Here is a 12,017-nt window from a genome sequence, read left to right as displayed (position 1 = left end):
GTGATTGAAGCACGGGGGGAGCGGACAAGAGCACGGGGGGGAGCGGAGCACAGGACGGAGGGGAGCCGGAGCAGTGTACCGGACAGATCGGGGGGCTGGGGGGGCGATCGGTGGGGTGGGGGCACATTAGTATTTCCAGCCATGGCCGATGATATTGCAGCATCGGCCATGGCTGGATTGTAATATTTCACCAGTTATAATAGGTGAAATATTACAAATCGCTCTGATTGGCAGTTTCACTTTCAACAGCCAATCAGAGCGATCGTAGCCACGAGGGGGTGAAGCCACCCTTCCTGGGCTAAACTACCACTCCCCCTGTCCCTGCAGATCGGGTGAAATGGGAGTTAACCCTTTCACCCGATCTGCAGGGACGCGATCTTTCCATGACGCCACATAGGCGTCATGGGTCGGATTGGCACCGACTTTCATGACGCCTACGTGGCGTCATGGGTCGGGAAGGGGTTAAAAGTTAATCAGCAATTTCAAATTTTTCCAGAAAATTTGCAAAACTGTTTTTTAGGGACCACATCGCATTTGAAGTGACTTTGAGGTGCCTATATGACAGAAAATACCCCAAAGTGACACCATTCTGGAAACTGCACAGCTCAATCTGCTCAAAACCACATTCAAGAAGTTTATTAACCCTTCAGGTGCTTCACAGGAATTAAGGCAATGTGGAAGAAAAAAATGAACATTTTTCATTTTTGCAAGGGTAACCGGAGAAATTGAACAGCACAATTTTTTTTGCAATTTCTCCTGAGTAAGCCGATACCCCATATGTGGTGAAAAACTACTGTTTGGACACACAGCAGGGCTGAGAAGGGAAGGAGTGCCGTTTGACATTAGAGCAAAAATTTCAAATATACTATTGTATTCCCAATATTTGTGCCCAGCTTGTGTCTCTGGAGACATCCACCAAGAAATTGTTAAATGAGCTCTACTCAAATGTGTATGTCACTAAATAAACAATATGTTTGTATGACAAAATGGGGTAAATGAATACAGTTTAAAAATATGGTTCTGTGTGTAAGATTTTAAAGCAGTCAGTGAGGCATAAGGCTGGTAATGATGGGCATTGTGGGCAATAAGAGCGGGTATCACTCCTCACTCCTCTCTTGATGCATGCATAACATCTTCTCGAGGATTTCCTTTTTTATCATCTTTATCAATGATTTAGATGAAGGAATTGAGGGTAAACTGATTACATTTGCTGATGACGCAAAGCTAGGAGGGATGGCTAATACTAGAGAGGATTCAAAAAGATATAACTAAAATGGAGCAGTGGGCAGCAACTAGCAGAATGTTTTTTTACAGGGAAAATGCAAGGTACTACATCTGGAAAATAAAAATGAAAAAAGCAGATACAGAATGGGAGGAATAGGGCTAAGCAAAAGCACATGAGAAAAAGACTTGGGTATACTAATAGATCACAAACTGAACATGAGTCAACAGTGTGATGCAGCAGCAAAAAGGCAAATACAATTCTGGGATGTATTAACAGAAGCATACAGTCTAGATCACGTGAAATCATTATTGCCCTCTACTCCTCTATTGCCCTCTGCCCTCTATTGCCCTCTACTGCCCTATAAATAAACTGGAGCAGTGGGCAGCAACTAACAGAATGGTTTTTAACAGGGAAAATGCAAAGTACTACATCGGGGCAATAAAAATGGAAAAAGCATATGCAGAATGGGAGGAATAGGGCTAAGCAACAGCACATGTGGAAAAGACTTGGGTATACTAATAGATCACAAACTGAACATGAGTCAACAGTGTGATGCAGCAGCAAAAAGGCAAATACAATTCTGGGATGTATTAACAGAAGTATACAGTCTAGATCACGTGAAGTCATTATTAGCCTCATCTGGAATACAGTGTCCAGTTTTGGGCACCACATTTTTTAAACGACATCAACAAACTGGAGCAAGTTCAGAGAAGAGCGACCAGAATGGTGACTGGTCTGCAAACCATGTCCTATGAGGAACGGTTACAAGATTTGGGAATGTTTAGCTTGCAAACAAGAAGACTGAGAGGAGACTTAATAGCTGTCTATAAATATCTCAAGGGCAGTCACATTGTAGAAGGATCATCTTTATTCTCAGTTGCACAAGGAAAGACTAGAAGCAATGGGATGAAACTGAATGGGAGGAGACACAGATTAGATATTAGAAAAAACTTTTTGACAGGGTGATCAATGAGTGGAACAGGCTGCTACAAGAGGTGGTAAGTTCTCCTTCAATGGAAGTCTTCTGAGTCTGGACAGACATCTGTCTGGGATGATTTAGTGAATCCTGCTTTGAGCAGGGAGTTAGACCAGATGACCCAGGAGGTCCCTTCCAACTCTACCATTCTCTGATTCTATGATTGTTTCTCTTGCTGGAATGAGTGCAATAAAATGTCGCTCAGTTAAGGTACCGTCACAACGATCCGGATCGCTGCAGCGTCGCTGTTTGGTCGCTGGAGAGCTGTCACACAGACAGCTCTCCAGCGACCAACGATCCCGAGGTCCCCGGTAACCAGGGTAAACATCGGGTAACTAAGCGCAGGGCCGCGCTTAGTAACCCGATGTTTACCCTGGTTACCAGCGTAAAAAAACAAACAGTACATACTTACATTCAGCTGTCTGTCCCTTGCCGTTTGGTTCCTGCACTGACTGCTGGCCGTAAAGTGAAAGTGAAAGCACAGCACAGCGGTGAGTCACACAGCGGTGACTCACCACTGTGGCTGTGCTCTGCTTTCACTTTACGGCCAGCAGTCAGTGCAGGAACCAGACGGCAAGGGACAGACAGCTGAATGTAAGTATGTACTGTTTGTTTTTTTACGCTGGTAACCAGGGTAAACATCGGGTTACTAAGCGCGGCCCTGCGCTTAGTTACCCGATGTTTACCCTGGTTACCAGTGAAGACATCGCTGAATCGGTGTCACACACGCCGATTCAGCGATGTCTACGGGGAGTCCAGCGACGAAATAAAGTTCTGGACTTTCTTCCCCGACCAGCGATCTCCCAGCAGGGGCCTGATCGCTGCTGCCTGTCACACTGGACGATATCGCTAGCGAGGACGCTGCAACGTCACGGATCGCTAGCGATATCGTCTAGTGGGACAGTACCTTTAGTCTTTTGACATCTTCACTTTGTAATGGATGAGCAGGGTCAACATTTGCAAAAACAAGATTTTCAATTATCTTTTACTGATAATCAATGAAAGTATCTGAATTTCCTTCTTTTTGTATAACACAAAAGAATTATATGTGGCCACCTGAAACAAATAGATGACTAACTTTGTATACCAGAGATATGATTTTCTTGATGCCCGGTATGGCTGTAGAATCTGGTCTACGAGGTCCACAACCCTCATTTATTTGTTGTACTTAATGACTGACATAGGTTTTGCTTTGTAGTGGATCCTATTTCTACAATAGCCCTTGTGGCATCTATGTGGATTGAATTGAGGATAAAAATATGTTTCTCATCCTTATAGTTGAGAGCAAGCAGCTCTCCATTGCAAACAGCCCCTGAGAGCCCCTTTTGGAACTCTTCATTGACCAATGATTATGTAAATCTCTGACAGTTTTTACGACTGGCCCCTCAAGCCCCTATGTTGAGTTCAACCAGATTTTTAAATAGGGGTATGCTGATGTAGCAATTGTCTACATACATGTTATAACCATTTTGTAAAACTGGACTTATCAGCTCTCAAAAGATTTTCTCCAGATAAGTAAGTCATCCTGATGGGTTTAGTTGGTTCTTTCCCCTCATAAATGCGAAAAACTGATGTGATTCCTGTTGAACTCTTGCACATTTTATAGAGTTTTTTTCCGAACCTTGCCCACTTAGGTGGAAATACATTGCTTGATGTCAAGTCTTTCTTTGAATTCTACAAGGGACTCATTGATAGAAATATTTTGTATAGGGGTGTAGAGCCTTAAGAACTTTTCTATCAACTCTTCGATGATGGGTTGATTTTATATAGTCTGTCATGTCCTGTGGCATTTCCTTGCATACATTGATTGTCATTAAAATGCCAAAATCTCATAAGCATTTCATAGCGGGTCTTAGGAAGAATGACAGAAAACCTATGTTTGAATTCAACGGGATGGTTGAAGCAGTAAGACCTAATGTTCGTTTTTTTTTAACAAGCCCCATAACAAATGTAAGTCCTAATTTTTTTTTTTATTTCAGGGACATTAGTTGGCATCCATAAATTCAACCTAGCATAATGGGATCTTGGATTCTGACTGATAAATTGGGAAGCATATATATTTGTTTGCAGGAAAATATGGTCTAGCGACCTGTCAACTAAAAAAATTAACTGGTCCAAAATCTTTCATCTCTATATTTATACCAGGAATGGCATTAAAATCAGGGATGACTGGACTAGCTGAATCTGAAGCCTCCCATCTGTGAAATTCTACATCAAGTGGCAAAGCCCCTTGTACATTGGCATGTGCCAGTTCACCAGTACTAGGGGCAGCGCTTGTACGGTGCATTGTTCCCTGATTTGGAGATGCTTCCCCACTAGCGATATTTGCCTCTTGTACTGGTCCTTGCCGCATTTGAGGATGGACCAGAATGATTGCTCCTTTCTGAGTGATCACTGTTGCTGAAACTAAAGCCCTCAAAATCATAGTTACTATCTAACATTACACTTTCTTCACTGTCAGAACTCCTCCTCTACACTATAAAACTGATATGCCTTTTTATTACTTTATATATACATTCGTGACCGAAAGTGTTGGCACCCTTGAAATTGTTTTTGAAAGTGAAGTATTTCTCCCAGAAAATTTTTTGCAATTACACGTTTTGTTATACACATGTTTATTTCCTTTGTGTGTATTGGAACAACACAAAAAAATCAGAGAACAAGGGAAAATGGACATCATTTTACACAAACCCCCAAAATGGACAAGACAAAATTGTTGGCACTATCCACGTAAAATTTGGTTGCACACCCTTTGGAATAAATAACAGCAATCAATCCCTTCCTATAACCATCAAAAAGTTTCTTACACCACTCATCTGGAATTTTGGACCACTTTTCTTTTGCAAACTGCTCCAGGTCGCTCATATGTGAAGGTGCCTACGCCCAACAGCAATTTTAACCCCTTCATGACCTTAGACGTATCCTTTTGGCTGGTTCTTCCTGACCTTGGACATATGGATACATCCTGGCGATTTTGCATACACAGAGGCTGTACTTGTTATTCTGACAGTTGACATCCGGCTCTCAGTGCCAGAAACAGTGCCCGCTCCACTCCCGGAACTTTAATGCCCTAAATGCTGCAATCACTGCAGGATTTAGTGAGTAGGCAGAGGCCCTTGGATCGGAGACCCAGCGACGCCATCTCTGGGTGCCGATTGTTGCCATGGTGACCCAATGTTGTCATGACGACATCAGAGTCATCAGGCACTAGCAAGTTAGTTAGATCATGCGCAGTGCATGATCTAACTGACTTGTGTCTGAAGGGCTGACTGGCTATAAGGTAAAGCAATTCAATTTTCCTATATTTCATTTTTGCAGGCTATAGTGCTACAGAGTGCTACTTTATTTGTTGGAAAAAAAAACAATTCCTGAATTGTTAGTTTTTCTTTATTCTGCCTCCCAAAAATCGGAATAGAAAACGATCAAAAAATGTGACTAGCCCGAATATGAGACTAATAAAACTCGTCCCGCAAAAAACAAGCCATCATATAATTTTGTTAGCAAAAATATGGAAAAATTATAGCTCTCAAAATATGGTGATGCAAACTAGTTTTTGCAATAAAAGTGGGTTTTAGTGTGTGACCGCAGCCAAACATTAAAAAACAATATAAATCTGGTATCACTGTAATTGTGTAAGAAAATTGCGGGATGCAGTGACAGACAGGAGCAGAGCAAGGGTTAACCAAATGTAACAATTTAATAAAACAGGGTATTCACTCCTCACAGGGAGGTAAATGGTTAAAGAATGGAAAATAAGTGAAATGGTGGTAAAACAATAGCAGTCCAGTTAAGGAACTTATCGTGTCCTTTATGCCTCCTCAGCAGGTGATCTCACAGGGGGTTGTAACACAGGCAGCATCCGGGAAGATGTCCTCAGATCGGGTCCTTTAAACGATGGTCCGTCTTCTGGCGGCAGCGGTCGGTCTTCGGTACCTTCTGCTGAGCCCCTAGTCCATGAGCTGATGCGACTGAAGCAAACTAGGCCACAGCACTCTCCAAGTCTAAAGTGGGTTGATCAATATTACCTGGCAAGGAAGGCCGCAGGTATATGTCCAGTACCCGGCCTTCTTTACCCTGCACGTGTGCTGTACTCACGGTCACGGAGCGCACAGCACCTAGCTCTCTGGCAGGCACTGGGCACACGGCACCTCGCTCTTTGGCAATCACTGGGCATACGGCACCTTGCCCTCTAACATTCCCTCTGGTAGCGGCGGGAGCCGGCGGACACAATACTTTGCAGCGCCGATGCTCAAGAAAGGGAGCACGCTGCTCACCCTGCTGCATGCTGCTTGTCCCCGCCAAAGCTGTCTGCTGCCATGCACGCTTTTCTTTCACTGCACCCCTTCTACCCGGTCATGAGGTTGGTCCTGCTCTTCATTCTTTCCCCCAGGCAGCATGGGAGACAGACTCAACATTTCCGGTACCCGCATCCCAGTCTTCCCCCTAACAATTGTACAAATCCAAAGAAGAAAGTCATCTACTCACAAGGAATGGTGTAAAAAATAAATAAAAAACAAATCTTCACCTGCTGTTGATTTTTTAAATTCTGTCTCCCAAAGATCGCAGTAAGGTGCGGTGCATATTTATTCTGCTCTCTGCGCTGAGGGTTTACAGCGGGGTTTGCTTGTAAATATCTGAAATACATGATTGAGACGGAACCCCCAACGGAAGATTCCCTATAATGAGGCACATGGAGACACTGTGGATGCCATCTGACCTTGTATCCGGCGGTGTCTTTTTTTATTAGTAGATATAAGGAACAAACTTGGCACTCAATTTTTTCGGAAGAAGGGTAAGGTTGTTTATTTCACATCCTGACAAACAGATCAATTGCTGAACGTTTTCGGTCCAACATGGACCTTCCTCAGAGCAATATAGTTTATCTTGAATGTATACGGTTAGCCAATTTGCCCTTCAAAAAGCATATGCGGTAGTTGATTTGCTGTAGTGCAATAAACTGGTTGTATATTGTGATAGAGGTATGTGCCGCTGCTGGATGCGGTCCAGATTCACTGTGCACGGTATTGCTGCGGCGCTGCGCGCTCTCCCCAGCGACACAGGACACCAGCAGCGCCGCAGCTACAACGTGCATAGTGTATCTGGCACACACAGCGCGCTATCCACAGCGACATAGGACGCAAGCAGCGCCGCAGCAATCAGCCCTTTCCAATAATACGATTGTATTGGATAATTCAAATGCCACAAAATCCGGTACGGTTCCTTTTTTAACCCGGGTAATAAAAACCTCCCAACTGAACCATTTTTTTGTACCTAAAAGGGTAAAAAAAAAAAAAGCACTACAGAGGAACTAGGGGAGGGAGAAAAAAAGAGAGGAAAAATAGCACCTTAACCCCCTCTATTGCTAATGAATTAACCTCCAATATTTTTAATCTTTCTGACTATAAACTCTCTGAAAGTGAGGAATCACTCATCTCTAAAGGATTGTCCTTCTGTCCCTCCAACAAACCTAAGGATTTTGATTTATTTTTAGATTTACAAATTTTCATAAGAAAATTAACCCTTAAAAGACATTTTTTTTATTAAGGAAAATAAATCCACTCCTTTAATTAATACAGAAAATACTGAGGAAACACATGATTTTTTTCAACTGAATGTACCTACTAAGTCTAAGTTTTATCCTGTTGAGGACAAAAGTCACCATCTCAATGTTTTCAGCGACCTTGTATTGAAACAATTTGTTCGTGACCCGAAAAGTACACCTAAGGGGGGTTTACCAAATAGAAAATGAATTTAAATCCACAAGAAAGGCAAGCAATGAAAGCTCTATCTATGAATAATTCCATAATCATCAGATCAGCAGATAAAGGAGGGGGCATAGTAATCCAAAATAGGTGTGACTATGTCAATGAGGCATTAAAGGGACTCTGTCACCTGAATTTGGCGGGACTGGTTTTGGGTCATATGGGCGGAGTTTTGGGGTGTTTGATTCACCCTTTCCTTACCCGCTGGCTGCATGCTGGCTGCAATATTGGATTGAAGTTCATTCTTTGTCCTCCATAGTACACGCCTGCGCAAAGCAATCTTGCCTTGTGCAGGCATGTACTACAGAGGACAGAGAATGAACTTCAATCCAATATTGCAGCCAGCATGCAGCCAGCGGGTAAGGAAAGGGTGAATCAAACACCCCAAAACTCCGCCCATATGACCCAAAACCAGTCCCGCCAAATTCAGGTGACAGGTTCCCTTTAAGAATTCTTTCTGATACAAGTTATTATATGAAAAGTTCATATGACATTTATTTTCGTTCAATCCAGGCATACAACCATCTCATTACTGAAGGGGTGGTTTATAGTATTTTTATTAATAAAGAAAAAAACGTTCTGTGCATTAAAAAACCCCAGTATTCCATTCTTCTACCACCTTCCCAAAGTGCACAAAAATTTGCATAATCCACCAGGCAGACCCATTATTGCTGGCATCAACTCACTAACATCTAATTTGGCACATTATGTAGACAGAATCATGCTACCCCATGTTTTTAATCTTAAGAGTCATCTTCGGGATTCCACGCATCTAAGGCCTCTTTCACACTTCAGTCTTTCGGCGTCAGTCAAAAACCGCCATTTTCGTGAAATGGCGGATCCGCCATTTTTTTTTGGCGGATCCGCTATTTTCCCATTGACTTGCATTAGAGACGGATTGTGGCGGATGGCCGTCCGTTCCATCCGCCATGCAACGGATCCGTCGATATTTGGCGGACGTTGTCTAGACATTGACGGACTTTGTAACGTTTTTTGGCGCCGCCGAAAAGGCGGACCGCGGCGGATCCGTCGTGTCCGCCTTTTTTTAGAATGGGCGCCTATGGGCGACGGATCCGTCGCGATCCGCTTTTTGGCGGATCCGTCGCCTCAATCCGCTTTTTTTGATTGAGCATGCTCCAAAAAGTGGATACTTTGCCCAGACAACCCAAAAACTATATAAGGACAGGTCATTCCCAAATGTACCAGCCAGCAAGACAGACCCTTCAATGCAAGAGAGACCCAGCCAGACCCTGCCAGCAAGACCTTGCCAGCCAGCCAGAGAGGCCCTGCCAGCTAGCCAGAGAGGCCCTGCCAGCCAGAGAGGCCCTGCCAGCCAGAGACACACTGCCAGACCCTGCAAGCAAGACCTTGCCAGCCAGGCCCTGCCAGCCAGCCAGAGAGGCCCTGCCAGCCAGCCAGAGAGGCCGTGCCAGCCAGACCCTGCCTGAGACAGCCATGTGAGTACTGACATCCAGCGTGCATGTGTGTGTGTGTGTGTGTGTGTGTGTGTGTGTGTGCATTTGTGTATGACGTACTGAGTACAGCAAGAGCTTTTAAAACCTGAATCCAACCTGAGGCCTGCCGTCGTCCTGCAACAGCCAGTGCCCTGCTACAGTCCAGATCCACCCCGAGGCCTGCCACTGTGAATATATCAAGCTCCAGCTGGAGGACTGATGGCCGTGTGTGTGTGTATTTTTGTACTGCTGTGTGCTTTTGTATGTATGTGTTCATGTGCCTGCACCTTATTATGCCTTCGTCAATATTACGCCTGTTCATGTGTTATGCTTGCGTTATGACTCTGCTTGCAGGTATGTTTGTGTGCATCTTGTTGGTTGCATGTGCATTTGTCAATGCCATATTGGTTAATGTTGATTGTTGATGTATTTACTAAAGGTACCGTCACACGCTGCAGCGATACCGACAACGATCTGGATCGCTGCAGCGTCGCTGTTTGGTTGCTGGAGAGCTGTCACACAGACCGCTCTCCAGCGACCAACGATGCCGGTAACCAGAGTAAACATCGGGTTACTAACTGCAGAGCCGCGCTTAGTAACCCGATGTTTACCCTGGTTACCAGTGTAAAAGTAAAAAAAAAAAGGTAAATTCCGCTGTCTGTCCCCGTGCTGTGCTTCTCTGCATTGTGAGCGCCATCCAGCCGTAAAGCAGAGCACAGCGGTGACGTCACCACTCTGCTTTCCGGCCGCTGTGCTTACACAGGGCAGAGAAGCAGAGTGCCGAGGGACAGACAGAAGGTGGCTGTGTGTGCGTGCGTGTGCCTGCCTGCCCTGTTTATATGTTTTTCATACTATGCTGGTATTTTGAATAGCTGTGGTGTAAAATGTGTTTTGTGTGTGTGTATAAATGATGTGTGATGTGTTCTGCATCTTTGTTGTTTTCCATAATGTACTTGTATTTCAAATAAAGAGCAGTGTAGCTCCTACTGTACCCTAAAAAAAAGAAAATTTAAAAAAATATAGTAATAAAAATTTCACAAAACTGTCAGTAGTCTCATTTCAAGATAAATGTAATATTGGGTAAACATGCAGTAAAGGTTATATATACAAATGTGTAATGCAAATCTTTGCTATAGAATATGTTATCTGGTTTTAGAAAATACAAACTGTAGGGTAATCATAATTAACAATTTTGGGGATTGGTATTTTAATTTCGAATGAGGAACATTTTTTATAAGGTTAAACTTTGTTTAGGTGGGTTTTACCAGCATGCGCATTGCGCATATCAAGTTCTAAGTAGTTTTGGTGTTGTTTTAAAGGGATTTTTTGGGGGTTTTTTTTGTGGGGAAACAGGAGGTAGAGGGTTTGGCAGCTTGTGCATCAAGTTTGACGGTAGAATTTTTTTTTCTTTTGTGGTGGGGGAAATCAAAAATAAGTTGGCACTGTAGGTACTGTAGTAGGTACTGACCCAAGACGTACACAAGCAGGCTCCCCATTTTTTTTTAAAAGTTGTAAGTGTAAAGTCCTGAAAGCTGCATCTATCCTTTTGTATAGTAGCTTAGAACTCTCTTTATGCTTGCAGATTCTAGGGACCAAGAGGACCCAAGCAAGGGACCGACCGACCCAAGCTATAGGCAAGCCCCAAGTTTTGGAAACAGATGTAAGTGTAAAGTCCTGAAAGCTGCATCTATCTATCTATCCTTTTGTATAGTAGCTTAGAACTCCCTTTATGCTTACAGATTCTAGGGACCAAGAGGACCCAAGCAAGGGACCGACCAACCCAAGATAGACGCAAGATCATAATGTCTTCTTCTGAGAGCCCCCCAGCACATCATCAGCAAACTGAGGTGTTAATTTTTTTTCTTCATAAATTTTTTATTTTGGTGCAACAATGGCAATTGTATTTTAAGCCTTTATGTGTTTATTCTGTATTCACAGGAATATGAAGCAGAGGGGCTAACAGAAGGAGACGGACAGGGTGGAGAAATACAAGGAGCGGGAGCGCATAGTGTAAGTTTTGAACAGACCGATCCTCACATACAATGCACTACACCCAACACAAACATTCAGCACAGCACACACAATACATATGCCTCGATCAAAGAACATTATTAATTTTTTTTTTTTTTTTTTAAATTAGTCTTCACAATCCGGGGCTCGACGTAGAGTTCCTCAAAGCACCTCCCATAGTCGTCGGAATGATAATCGCGGCGGTCGCCGAAGAGTAAGTTCCTTTTTGGTTTGGTGATTAGTAAAATGTAAAATTCATGTGTTGTAATCTTTCCCTTTTTATTCTTATCTTTTTGTTAGGCTTCACAGCGTGCTCCCGAACAAGATGATGAAGAGGAGGGCATCGATGTGAACACCCTCATCGAAGCAGTACAAAGTCGGGAGCCGCTGTGGAACATGTCGGACCGCCGCCATGCTGACCAGTTAATCACCCGACGGCTATGGGAGGAAGTGTGCAGTGCTGTTATGGATAACTGGGAGGAACTCGATGCTGGGGCCCAGGATCTAGCGCGTAAGTATTCACACTTCATAACCTTATGTTAGGCATGATTTAATGTGGTGTATAGTAACCAATTTTTGCTTTCTCTTTC

At 43.5% G+C, this 12,017-nt stretch overlaps 1 long non-coding RNA gene across 2 annotated transcripts; it reads left to right on the top strand.

The window, feature by feature from the left end:
* Positions 1 to 9,124: 9,124 nt before the first annotated feature.
* Positions 9,125 to 11,642, top strand: LOC138675596 (uncharacterized). Of its 2 annotated transcripts, XR_011320695.1 has the most exons (5): positions 9,125 to 9,420; positions 11,000 to 11,077; positions 11,157 to 11,264; positions 11,356 to 11,427; positions 11,558 to 11,642. It is a non-coding gene; the product is annotated as an uncharacterized lncRNA (long non-coding RNA). The 2 variants fall into 2 exon arrangements; XR_011320694.1 differs by lacking the exon at positions 9,125 to 9,420 and having other exon boundaries at positions 10,797 to 11,077.
* Positions 11,643 to 12,017: the final 375 nt, after the last annotated feature.

The sequence above is a fragment of the Ranitomeya imitator genome, chromosome 4 (genome assembly GCF_032444005.1).
Source record: "Ranitomeya imitator isolate aRanImi1 chromosome 4, aRanImi1.pri, whole genome shotgun sequence".
Lineage (NCBI taxonomy): Eukaryota > Metazoa > Chordata > Amphibia > Anura > Dendrobatidae > Ranitomeya > Ranitomeya imitator.
The sequence above is the reverse complement of the archived record's forward strand: the minus strand, read 5'-3'. Positions and strand labels throughout refer to the sequence as shown.